The sequence below is a fragment of the Glossina fuscipes genome, unplaced genomic scaffold (assembly GCF_014805625.2).
Source record: "Glossina fuscipes isolate IAEA_lab_2018 unplaced genomic scaffold, Yale_Gfus_2 59, whole genome shotgun sequence".
Lineage (NCBI taxonomy): Eukaryota > Metazoa > Arthropoda > Insecta > Diptera > Glossinidae > Glossina > Glossina fuscipes.
Window position 1 is genome coordinate 3,780,641 of NW_023998431.1, and position 14,435 is coordinate 3,795,075.

The window sequence follows — 14,435 nt, forward strand, 5'->3', positions numbered from 1 at the left end:
TCACCATCCGACGTTCGTCCTTTTCTCCGCCTTTCGATTTTCCGCTCTCTTGCTCCCACCCATACCACCATCGCCTTTTCCTCTTCCTCTTCCTCATCCCATTACTTCTCACCTACTTTCTCTCTCTCTCTTTCTCTCTCGCTTTCATCCACACACACAAAAATACACGCTCCCATACAAACAGACAGAACGCAACATTTAGATTTAAATAATTACCCCGTACACGCATACATACAAAACAAAGCAAAAATCACATGTAAGTTTCAGCAAATAATGTTTAGCAAAATATTAAATCAAAGAATTAAACAAGAAACAAAAAATAAAGAACTTTGCTAAAAATTAAAATAATTATAATTAAAAATAAAAATAAATTATGATGATTATGTTTAATAAAATAGCAAAACAAAAAAATCAATATATAAATAAACAGATAAAAATTTGATCTAAAAAAAAAAACAAATGAATTAAAAATTATTTTATTTATTTTAATCGTCGCGATAAAGCATAAAATGGAAAAAAATGTATTCCTTTCCAAGGCTGTTGAAAAGCGAGTGAGTATATTAGTTACTGTCTGCACATTCGATTATGATAAATATACGCAAGCAAGAAACTTATATTCGGCGGTGGCCGAATCTCTCATACTCACCACTACGCTTAGTGAGAAAAAAGTAATCGCGGTGTCTATCATATTCATCTTAAATTTAACCCATGTTTAGGCAGATAACATATATTCATTTAAGGAGTGTATAAAATAGTTCTGAACATTCGGTCTCGTTTGCCTTATGTTAAATAAACATGAAATCTCAAAAAAGTGAAAAAAATTAAATTTAATTACTCGTAACTTTGTGTGGGTACGGCTGCTTGTTTCCATTTTTTGGCCTAGAAACCAACGTGGCTCGTAAAGTAAATATGAAAAGTTTCAGCCATCTATCTTAAAAAAATATCCAAATAACGAGCAAAAATTCAAAAATTGTTGTTAGAAAAAACTGAGTTACGTCCAGTTTACGCTCCACTGGCCACTTCTGCTCTCCCCAATTTAGCCTATTTTCAATACCAATTTGTGTGCAGAAACTTCCCATGTTTCTGCCAAATCAGAAGTTGATATCTTCATTTTTGCGACCATGAACCATAAGAGTGCTAACAATACACCTCACACAGACGCACAGACGCAAAGACGGACAGTCTGTGTTTGGTGCATTGTCGCAAAGACGGACAGTCATGGCTAAATCAAGTCAGGATTTCACACTGATCAAGAATATACTATACACTTTATAGGATCTCGCAAGCTTCCTTCTGGGTGTTACATACCCATTATAGAAAAAAAGCAAAGTCAGTATACCCCCATCTTACAATGGTGGGGTTTATTACACCTATCAAATTGGATGACAATCGATTTGTGTCAAACTTTTTTCTCCTTTTTGCTGTAGTTAGAGTTGATTTTTTCAATTCCTTCTTACTGAATGCTATATGCTATCTACTATTATGTTATAGAGGTATAAATCTTCTAACCTGCGGTTTCTACAAGGATCTTCATTCCGAATCGTTGCTTATTTTAGCTAGCCTTTCACGGCTGCGATACTCTAAATATGTAACATGCTTTTGATCCGCAGGCGAAACTTGGATTGCATCCCCGATAGTCTGTTATAGGATTTATGTTCGCATTTGTTTTATTGCATTTTTCACGAATATTGTCAGCCACGATGGACTGCGATTTGAGCGCTCTGTCTTGAAGCACAGCTTTTACTAAATACAACATTCCCTTTGAGCTATGTTGTAGAATCGTAAGCATTTTATTCTATTAAGAACATGAAAACCTTTACTATATATCACTGCCTTCTTTTCGGAATTACTTTTTAAATGAAGTTTGACATCCTGTTGAGGCATGGCTTACGTAAGTGGAGAATTTTGTATTCTTTAGAGATATTGCCTTTTTTCTTTTACACATTGTGAAGTGTAAACATCCCTATCCAATATGTATGTAGAGGTCCTTACGTAGGTTGTATTATGTATTATTTAGTTTGGCAGCGTAAGTCTTCTATTCTTCACATGTAAGATGAGGGATCAGCGAGTGTTAAGCATATAAAAATGCGCCGCAAATCATTAACAAAGGATTGCTTAATGCAAGGACCACACCGTTTGGTTTCTTTCTTAGATACGCTCTACAGACAAATTCTTTGTCGAACATCGCAAAGCATATATCAAAACTTCAATTCCCGAATTGGTTTTTACAATAATATACCGAATGGCGTACAATGCTATAGATGAAAATGATTAATTTTGCAGTATTTGTTCACATACGCTCGTCTATGGTTTGCGTTGAAGATTTAATGAAAAGAAAATCTTTAATAAAAGGCGAAAAATTTATACGATAACTGAGTCCACTTAAGAAAGCATAGTAAGTCCATTTAGACTCAACGTACAAAAAGAAAACAAACTTGGTTTTTAATTTTGGTTCATCGGTATGCTTAGGTTCATAGTATTTAGTTCATAGTCAAAGCGATTCAGGATATCATACCAATCGTGCTAAATATTACATTTAACGTATGTTAGAGAAGGGAAAAACTTCGTGGCGTTTTTGTCAATAGATGATTTTCGACCCGCATAACTTGGGTAAAGCTATTCCTATTAAGTATCACTACGGCACGTGTGAAAGGTGATAGGCTATATTTATTTATTTATTTATATATTTACTTAGACATGAAGCTCAACTTAAATAAATGAACAGTCGAATTCAATTGACTCTTAAAAGTGAGTCCTACACTAATAAATATTAAAAACTAATACAAAGTATAAAAGGAGAATCAGGGACAGAAAAATAACAAAACAGTAATTTATGTATTAATTAATAAATAAGGAAGAAAAACAAAGGAAAAAATAAAACCGCCAGAACCGGTATAGACCCAAGTTGCAAATGAACCCCCAAGCCATTGCAAATATGCGAAAGCTCGGCAACCGATGATAGTAAACAACGCCTGTTGATTGTTGAATCACAGTGAGATGTTAAGGTTGCTAGTTAGTTTAAATGCGGCATAGTCAAATTGTTGTTTTGATAGATTTTAACGAGTCCAGTATTGAGACTTAGATAGATTTAGCTTTCTGCAAACAAGTCTGAACGTATTAAACAACTCACAGTTATATTAACACTGAGTAAACTTAATAAAGATAGAGTGCCTAGAGGAGCGATTAAAGTTTATATCACCAAGTAATGTGGGCGAATCGATACTACCATTGATTAACACCAAGAATAAGTCTACGTTTCTCAAGTAATAGTAAAGATAACAGAAGCTACCTATTTTGATAATGAGGCAGAACGAGAAGGGGATCCAATTCAAATTCCCGAGGGCAAACAGCAAGAATTGCTTTCGAACGGATTTAAAGGAGATCACACATACATACAAGCATAATCAGGTATTGATCTGACTAAGCTCATTTATAGCCTGTTTGTTAGGTAAGGATCCTTAAGGTCTTTGGACCGCCTCTTAAAGAAACCCAGCGCGGTCCTAGCTTTAGCCAAATAGTGTTTAATGTGTAAATTAAAACGTAATTTTTGGTCGAATAGAACCACTAAGTTCGTGAATGAATCTTCGTTTTCCAACTTGCCTGAATCGATGAAATACCCACTATTGAATGACTTCCTGCTCCTTATATATATATATTTTTTTTTTTCATTAAATTTAGCGAGCACCATATAGCCAAACTATTTAAGTCAATTTGAAGCTGATACGATTGCGCTTCCCGATAAAAGAAAAAAAACCGTTAAACATCGTCGGCATTACATTAAGATCTGGCTGGATTTAGTTACCGAGGGGAGATCATAAACGTATAAATTAACTTAAAGAGGCGCTAAGCGATTGCCTTCAGGAACGCCAGACGTCATGGGCAATCCGTCGAAGGAAAAAACAAATGTGCCACTTGATAATCCAATCGAAAATAACTGAAAAAAATTGCCTTTTTTACAACTGTCCAAAAGAGTCCCTTCGGCAATCGTCAAGGTACTTTGCTAATAAGAAACTGCCGAAATGAACTGAACGGGATGCCACGAAGGGTAATATTTTGTGTTTAGCGGGATTGGAAGGTAATCGTTTATTATCGTTTGCTGCAACCTGGCCGCATGAGTAATCCCACTCTTCGCTGAAGCAAAACGTCCGTAAAAACTGAGAAAGCTTACCTGAAAAATTTTAATCCATCTGCAGTATAGTCCACAGGTTGTCTTGTGTGTTCCATTGTATAGTGAAATGACTGGGCCTATTTAAACCGACTCAGAATTAGATTTTCCTAAAATAATACTAGGTACGTGAGTAAGCAATTTTTCTTATATTCCGATAAAGACAACAAAACCTTATGGAATTGAAACTTCATTATATTAAACTCTAAGCAAATCATAACAGATTATCTAAAAAGCTTGTATCTCGCTCGGGATAAAAAATTAAATAAACTATATTCAGTTCAAAGTTACTCTATGCTTGGGAATCACAGCAAAATCGATACACATTTCAGCTCATTTTTGATACTTTACTGAAATATGTATTTCCTATGCGTTTACTTGACACGTACCCGGCTATAAAGGCTTTAGTCAAAACACTTGCAACGCCCAAGAAGAAGCTGCAGAGACTCAACAAAGTGTATATATTCTTGATGGGCATCAAACTCCAAATCAAGTCTGCTATGTCCGTCGTTTGTCCGTCCGTGTAATGTCTCTTGTAAGCATTCTCCTGGCCGGCAAAATGAAGCTACCGGTATTGGTTGATATTGGAAAGAGGTAAAATCCTTCCATGGATATACTTGGACTACCACTTGAACTGGAAACATCTCAGTTCATTAGAACGCATATGCTATAGGCGACGCTGTAGTATTCAAGCTAAAATTGGAAATATTTACCACGCGTACCTAATATTATAAAGTGTATTAAAATTTAGTTTTTTTCTTTTTTTTTGGCCTTTTTAGGATAATGGTGATGGGAAATAAAAGATTCGGTTAAGACCGAACATAATTTTCTCACTCCGTTTTTATTTAATATAATATAAATTTAGGGTTTTTCGAATTATTATACTTGCGGAGTATATTGATCAACTAACTCTTGAGATTTTCCTATATTATATTCTTTTTTCTCTCTGTATTTACAAATTTACAAATTTCGTAGATTTGTATTAAGTAGAAAGAGAGTAGATTCTCTCAATATCCCTTTTTCTTATGTTCTCGCTATATGAATGCTATAGCGTTTATGTCATTCCAATTAAAAAATTTGTGTAAATGGTTTCGTTGTATATAACTGTGAAAAGACGACCATCTGGCTACCCTTCGAAATTGTGTGTAATCATATTTTGGATATTAAAACTAATCACAAACCTTACAGCGCTTGTGGTACGAACGTATATTAAGTTTGTATGGATGTATGCAATATCCACAAGGACTTGAGATAGACCTGCCTTTTACTATGCGGGTCAATTCATATTCCCGTTTTGAATCGATCTAAGCTAATTTGTCAGTCTGTCCGTCCCGTTTTCTTGTGTTCAAACTACAAGTCGCAATTTCGGAGATATTTTGGGGCAATTTGATGCACTGATAAGTTTTGGTCGAAGAACGAACCCTATTGCAAAAGGTTCGTTAGAAGAATAACTGTACTAGGCGAAGTTGTGTAGGGTGTTTAATGGTGGATGGTGTTTTAAAATGAATCGCCGTCAATTTTTTTATAATGTATACTTTAGTTGCACATTAAAATGTATAAACGTTCGTAACGTATTAACTGTTACAATGCGTATACGTACATTGCGTATTTGTGTACCCATATGTAGATAAATATGGTAACAGTGCCCACGCTAGACAAATAAAACAGAACGAAATTGATACTCAAAGTAAAAAGATGCAATAGCGAATCGTTTTGATTAATAATTGATTCCACATTCTTCGTATTATTTAGTAATCATATGTTGCCAGCTTGGTTAGCTTTAGCAAATGAATTCCCTTCTACTTACTTTACGGTACCATAAATATTTTTGGTAAAAAGCTTTTTAAATTTTCTTTTTTAATCAATACGTGGGTGAGTGTGCTTTTTAAATTCAATTGCAAAACTTATCACATGTCGAGCTCCCTACAGTACATACATTCTAAATACATGTATGGATGACATCAGTAGATATATTTAGGCAAAATATCCCTGTTTGTTCGTTCGTCTACTAATTTGTTCCCGAAACTTCTAAAGTAGTGGAAATTTTTATTTTCAAATGCCCAAAACCGTGACGCGGATTTTGAAAAAAAGAACCCATACCCAAAACAAACTAAATTTTTTAAGTACTTGTGCCGAAATCTTCGATAAGATTTACCAAAAATCTAAAGGTTCGTCTTTCTTATATAACAAATATCGTAAAATCGCTGCAGAAGAATGTCGTCTGATGCTTAATCGGTACGAAGTGGAAGAAAATCATAAAATTTCAGTTTATTCAAAAAAATATTTTTAATTCACGCTTAATCTTAATAATTATAAGTGATTTGCTTCAATAGCTGCACGGAAGGTCAAATATTAAACATTAACTGTGATTTCAATTTTAGTTTTAATTTCTATTGCGTTGCACCTGAGAACATGCTGAAGTTAAATCGAATTTACTTACGATGTGCACAACTCTTGATCTCACACCTCAATGCGTTCAGACAATTTGCATACATCAGTGCACAGCATTCTCAGTGCGGTAGATACTGTATGGTTTTGAAGGTTTCACATATACTCTCGTCTACACCGTACACATAGTTAGTTGTTTGCGGTTAGATAGCGTTCACTGGGGAAATTTGTTGTTTCCGTTTGTGTACGCTCTGTGTACACATCCATTCACGTTTTCGTATATGAATAAAAATAGTTTATACACGTGTAAATATATATACGATGGAAGCTTCCGGCTCTCGACTTAGGCCATAATATATATATATATATATGTACACACATATATATATCTATATATATATATATACGTTCATATATAGTTTTGTATATAGACAAGTCTTTTTAGTTTCGTCGGTAAAATGTGTAAAAACTCTTCCATTTTTCTGATATATATATATATATATATATATATATATATATATATACACATATATATTCTTATATATTATTATTATATATTATTGATTTGTCTGATATATATATATATATATATATATGTGCGGATGGGTTTTCTATTCTTGTACAATTTAAAAGCGCGCAGAACGTATTGCCAATGCATGCGTTTCCTCCTAGTTTTCATTAAAAAAGTCTTTCGCTGTTTGATAATTTTCGGAGAACTAACTAAACAAGACCTTGAAGTGCTGGCTGAAGTATTACATATAACATGCTGCCAGAGCTTTGTAAAACTTATTTCATTGTATAGCATTTGGGGAAATGCGCATTTGGTTGTGTGCCAAAGCTGACGATGACAACGCCGTGTCTGATTTTATTTTCAATTATTAAAAGTTTATTTATATCTCTTGCTAGAAATAAGTTTTTTTATATCATTCTTCAACTTTACGATAATCAATCCTTTTGTTAACCTATAATGACTTGGAATTATAACTAATCACTCCAGAGTTTTAATTTTCGTATAGATTGCAATAATCTTAACAATTTTGATGAAGTATTTTCCAATAAAAACTTGTAGTCATGGCTGCCTGATTGTTGGCCTGTTCACAAGGTATAATACTGTTAATACTGTTCGTAAAACATTTGATTCGATGTTTTCGATAAGGTTACGCCATTTTTGAACTCTGTCGCAAATTTGTAAGCGATATTTATTTTTTTTACCAACGGAAGGATATGTACCACAGATACTATACAACTTGATAAACGGATAAATGGATGGACGAACAGACAACCATGTTAGGTACATATAGATATATAAAAAAATTTATTTTTATAAATTACAATGTTGAGTAAGTTTGATCAATTTTTTCCATTGTTGTACAGGTTTTGCCGCATCGCCCATGGAACACGTGTTCACGTTTTGTGCCTTGTTTCCTGTCGTTGATGTGTAGTGAGCAAAAACCAATTTTTTATTCCTTTTGAAAAACAGAGACGTTCTCTGCTTACGTAGTATTGTAGGCGTGTCCGTCGACTGATTTAGCCCATTTTTAATACGAATCTGCGTGCAAGAACTTCCAATAGCTTTGCCAAATTTGACGTTGATAGCTTCATTTGTGCGACCAGGAGTGTGTTTACGGTCGACATCATACAGCCGGACAGACGGTCAGACGGACAGATGAGCACGCTTAAATCGATTTAGGATGTGACGCTGATCAAGAATATATATACTTTAGAGGGTATCTGATGCTTCCGTACGGGCGTTGCAAACGTTCTAACAAAATGAATATATCCCTTATCTTTCGGTAAGAGATGTAAAAATAAGATAATGGGTGATGGGTATAAGAAATTCGGTCACAATCGAGCATAATTTTCTTGCTTGTTTCTACATACGAGGCTCTTTTGAAATGCATTTATTTAAGAAGCGGTGAACTTTTGCTGCATACCACTCAAAATAATTACACGAAACTTGTTAACGATTTTATTGGATGTAAAGGGTTTTGCTGCAGCAATTGAAAGCTTTCGTTTTTGATGTGATCATAAATTGGTGTGTTTTTCAGATATCGGCAAAATTTAAATTTTCTCTTAGACGATGTAAGACTTTGAATATCATAGCAACAGGCAAATATACTAACACTGCAAGCAAAGTAATACTGTGCGCAAAAGGTAGTAAGGTTTTAATTTTAAAACTGGCCTTCCTATACGAACCTGCAGGTCTTTTTTTACTTTTGTATGTATTGAGTTTGTTCGAAAGTATTTAATCTGTAAGAGAAGTTGTTGTGCCGATCGATTTAAAATCATTTTCACGATCAATTTAAGTTTGTTTGCCAAAAGTATTTTTGAGCCTTCAGCCTAAAGAGTATAATTTTTCAAATTTTTAACCAAATTTCGTACATTACCGTTCTTTCTCCTTTTTTGGCCGGAGAACAGAAATGGATAGATGTAAGCATTTTCATGAAAAGTAACATAGTTTCATTTTTAATATTTTGTGACGGAAATAAATAAATAATAAATAATAATAATAAAAATAAATAAATAATATAAATAATAATATCTGTAGCCATAGTATGTGCCCCTACGTTGACGTTGTGGCACCAGGTTGGGCGTTACTTTTTGTCAGCCTAAGTTTTATGTAGCCACACCATTACACCAATTTTATTTAACTAATACAGTGGTATGTTTACCTACGTTCTCTTGTATCTAAAGCTGTTATCTGAATAAATGTTTGGCACAACCTTGCAGTACCACTATAAGGAGAGTGGAGACCTATAAGTCACGCGTACGTGTCTTAGCCGAGATAGCTAGTTTGCGAAATGTGGAGCGGGTTCTACGTCTTTGCTTACGGACATTCCTAGGATTGTTGCTATCATAAGATATTGCACGAACTTGTCCCTTATGGAATACGCGGACAGATGAAACCCCTGACCTACCGAACGGGGATACTATGTGACCTTAGAACTTTTCAATACCCACCCTACCTAATGGTCTGTCTTCGGTCCCAAAAAAAAAAGTCTGTGGAAGAACGCAAGGTTGGGTCCGAAGACTCCTCTAATCTACTTTTCTCTCACTATAGCAAAAAAAGAAGCAGAATATTTTTATATTTGTTATGTTAACATTCGAAAATTAATTAATTAAATTTTTTGAATAAATAGTAAAAATAAATTTACAATCTTGGCCCCGTTCTATTTTTCTCAACAAAATAAAAAAAAAATTTCGGAAATTGTAGCCTAACATTCCTTCCATTGTTGATCTTAGCTCATTACAATATGATATTGTCTATTAATAGCGACATAATAGCGTGTTGTATTATATAGTCATAGATTCCACATTTTCAGTTTTCTACACAAACACAAAACGTACCGTAGTTTTTTGTATGTTTTTAAACTAATGGAATATGACACTTATATGTGACGTATAAATGGGAAATGAAGGCAAATATTTTGAATATATTCCCTTCGCTCGGTTGACACCTTTTCCGAAAGCACGACGTTACTGTTCTATAACAACACATTGCGGGCTCCTTCTATATAGTCAGCCTTCGCTTTTTTTTTATCATCAACATAACTGTATTGTTCATTAAGTATATGCATATGGAATGTCTATGGAATACAAATTTTACTGCGTTTACTGTTTCATGTGTTCGCTCTACATGTCCTTGGCCAAAACTTTTAATTGTAGCTTTAATACAGAAGTACTTAATACTTTCTTTGACCACTGACTTTAAATAGATGTTCTTATGAGGAAAGTCGTTCGCAGCCATTATAATTCGGACTTAGATCTGTTCGTTAGAATGTTTTTTTTTTCATATACAGTAAAAGCTCCATATTCGCGCTTCCTTTATTTGCGGTTTCACTATTCGCGGAAGAAAAAAATGCGGCCAATTCCCATATTCGCGGCTATAAATTTCTTTATTCGCGGTTTTTGAGAATGTAAACAAACAGAATGAAAGGAACCTTACTACTCAATGAATAAAGTATTGTGGCGAGAATCGCAAATCTAGTTCATTTCAGCTAAGTAATTTCCCTAAATAACAAATTGCCTAAGAAGGGAAAAACTGAATGCACATTCGCATTCAATTAAATTGATTTTTTTATATATTTGATTCTCTTTTATTTTGTCACCTAGGAACGTATCCCCTATAATCCCATAAAAATTACCATTCCGTATTCACGGTTTCTGTATTCGCGGCATTTTTATGGAACGTATCCCCCGCGAATAAGGAACTTTTACTGCACTTATTATTTTTATTTTCAAAGTAAATTTACGTTCAGCTTTCCTTCATCTTTTTTTCTTAACCACGAGTTATTTTGCTACGATAATTGAACTACCACGTGATTGAAAAAGATAAAAATGCATACATACACAACCGTCTGTCTATGTTTGATAAATTTTTTCTTTTTTTGTTTCTTTCATCGTTATTTTCGCAATTCATTATTTTAATATTATATGAATACGATCCAAAATCTATGCTTCTTTAACAGATCGTTTCACTTTCTTCTTTTTGTGGCCCTCCTTTTTTTTCGACACCAGCTCTCAAGCGAAAACTTCTTTATACGTTCATCGCTCTCCTCGCCGTTACCTGTTCCAGAAATAAAGCTAAAGCCGACAAACGGGCAAAAATGGCGTAAAGACATATGTCGTCATTAAATTCTCTCCCCTGCGAGAATTTAACAACTTCTTGGTGCATGGTTGCACACTTTTTGGTTTTTAGTAAAACAAAGAAATGAAACAAGATTGTTGAGCAAAAACCTCATATTACAAATCGTTGACGAGAATTTTAACTTTTCTACGTTTGGATCACCTCCGTCCATGCTTTAGCATCTCCTCTGTATTGGCTCTCATTAAAAACGTCAGCTTAGATGGAAACAGGGTATAATTTTTGGAAGATTGTGACGCAAGTGAATGAAAAATTGTTGCAAATAAAGTGATGTAATGTATTTAATGTTTTATTTGTTTATATATTTTTTTTGTTTGCATTGCCAGCAACTTAATTGGCATAAGTGCCATAATTTTATGATAACGGTGGGCGTTTTTCGATTATCATATTAGTTAATCTTAGTCAAGTCATCAGAGCTGGCCTTTGTTTGGCGGACGTATCCATTCGCCGGATGGGGTTAGATCAAATGAATATGTCGGCTATGGAACGTTGCGATTGGAAATTCCCCTTAAATAAACCTTCGAAAGGCTAATCTAATGTGGGAAAAGTTGTAAAGTGTTGCAAAACGCAACAATTCGTAAGGAAAAACTTCCCTTTAAATTGAATTAAATTGAGTTTACTCATCCATTAGTTCAGTCATTAAAATAGCGACGAGTTCGAATAAAATTTTGTGGTAAATGAGAAATTGATTACCAATTTAATCGCACAGAGGCATTAAAAAATATATTTTCGCAGTTTTTCAAAAAGTGACTTAGACGAATAAAATGTCAGATCGTTAATCTGCATACAAGAGTATATGGTAAACGAAGCGTACGAAAAGTAGTTTCTTAAATCCTTGAATAGATCGAATTCCATGCCAAAAACTGCCTGTTTGCCGGAAGCATACCTTTTTCTGGTTAATTTGCAACACAGTGCCGCTGAATGAAAAAATTTGGATGATGAACAATAGCAGTGCTACGAAACTGAAAGGGCAGATTAAGCGAACCGTTGACGTCGACATCTATCTTGAATATTAATGGCGTGCCCATTCGGGACGGCGGATATCAACTGTTTGTGTATTATGTGCATTGTGTGCATTATGAATGGTATTATTCAAATGAAAGGCCGATCGCAACTGCCGAAGCAACGTGCCAACAATCGAGTGTCAAACGGTATCCTCATTTTTCAACACAATGACGTTTAACCATTTAAAACAATATTCAGCAAGAATGGTTAATAATCAGCAGCACTAAGTTAGAACGCTCTAGACTCGGACCCTTTTTTAACGATTTAATATGGGTTTTCGTCGATATCATTTGAACAAGGTTTCAGTCTTGTTCATCATCAAGGTGGATCCTTGGAATAGTATCAAGGGATCAGTTGTTGACTACGAACGGTTTTAATGCACTGCTTAGAAGGTAGACTTATCTAAAACATCGACGGAAGTACTGGAACAAGTTGCCTTAGGTAGTTTGTTACTATTAAGAATAAGCATTTAAATTACTTTGAAGCATTTGCGATCTAAGTTGAATGGGAGACGAAGCCCTTTTTTCAACTAGATTTTACTTCACTGCTCAGATCGCATTGCTTAATGTCATATTTTTGTTTGGACATGTGACCTTTTATCCTTGAATTGTGTGTAACCTCGTATTCTACTTGAATGGATTAAATGGTTTTTTTATATAATTTATGAAGCAGAAAAGTTGCTTTTGCAGTTGCAGTTTTCTGATAAAGAGAAAGAGAGAGAGAGAGAGAAACTTAAATTCAATCAAACGCATTTAAAGTATGTACATATACATTTTATCGATGAATACTTACCTACACATATATTCATGAATATAAATAACTTGTTTGCATCTCTGTATTTTATGTATTTCTTTCCTTTTTTTGTTTTTCTTTCTTTATTATCTTCTTTGTACTCTTTAATACGAAGCAACTGCAAACGATGTTTTTATTAAATTTTTCTAAGAAAATGCAGAAGATAAAAATTCTTGTATCAATTTGTGTGCACATAAACGCATTTTCTCATACGTTATGCATTAAACTATTCGAAAATTGCATTATTAAGGATAAAATTATACTATATAAGCAGTCTTGCTTGAATCTCGCACACCTATAAATCGTTTTTGCTTAAAACTTCACAAGTATGCAGCCTAGCAGATAAATTACAATTAGAGAAGGCCAATCTGTCTTGATAATTTTGGGTAACCTTACAGCTTAGTGTGCATCTCGTTATTTTATCGGAAGGTGGTAAATTTATTTATCAAATCATTTGCTCTTTAGAGAAAAACATTTTCCGCGGTAAGCACATCTATAACAAATATGCCAATAATGTAGCGCGTCCAATTTAATTTTCTTGAAAATGTACTTGTGTGCATGAAAAATGTTACTTTCAATCTTTTGCCAGCCATCTGATAACTGATGATTAAATGAAAAAATTTTAAATATTTTATAAAATTTATGAATAAATATTGTCACGAGTGTTTGCCAGATAAGTATGATATGGCGCTAAAGGTATTAAAGAAAAAGCAAAAGGTAAGTGGGGGAAAAACTTTTCTTTTTTTTTTTTTTGTAGGAAAATATGTAAATATCATATTTTTCTGATAATAAAATTTTCAGTGAGGATTTGGAGCGAATATAATAACGTTTCTATCAAACATAAAATGTGAGTAAACCATTTGATATGATGGTTCGCGTTGATGGCAACGGCGTCTACGACAACGGCAATAATGATTTGCATGATGCTAAGAGGCATAGAGACAAAAAATAGCAAATATTGTGATGATGGTAACGGACGACAACAAATCAAACACTGAATAATCTGTATTCAAATTCACACACTTACCCACTTTTATATGGTTATTTATATATATACCTTCAGTAGTCAGTAATACGTTAACTTTGCGATTCTGTTTGGTATATGCGCTATTTGTTACTCTCCATATTTTGTTGCTATTTATTTCCTTCGCTATTCCATTAGTGCTTGATGGTTGCTCTATGGCTATTATATTGCTACTCTATCGCTATTTTATCTTTCTGCTATAGCACTAGACAGTTGCTAATACGTTGCTATGCTATAGCAAGTGAAGATTTTTACTCCGTTGCTACTGCTTTGCTGTTCTGTTACAATTCTATTGCTATCTTATTTCTTTTAATGGCAGTCTACGTCTTTCTAATGATACTGTATTGCTATTGCTTGCTCTTATGTTTCGACTCTGTTGGTATTCTATTGCCATTTTATTGCTATTCTATTGCTAT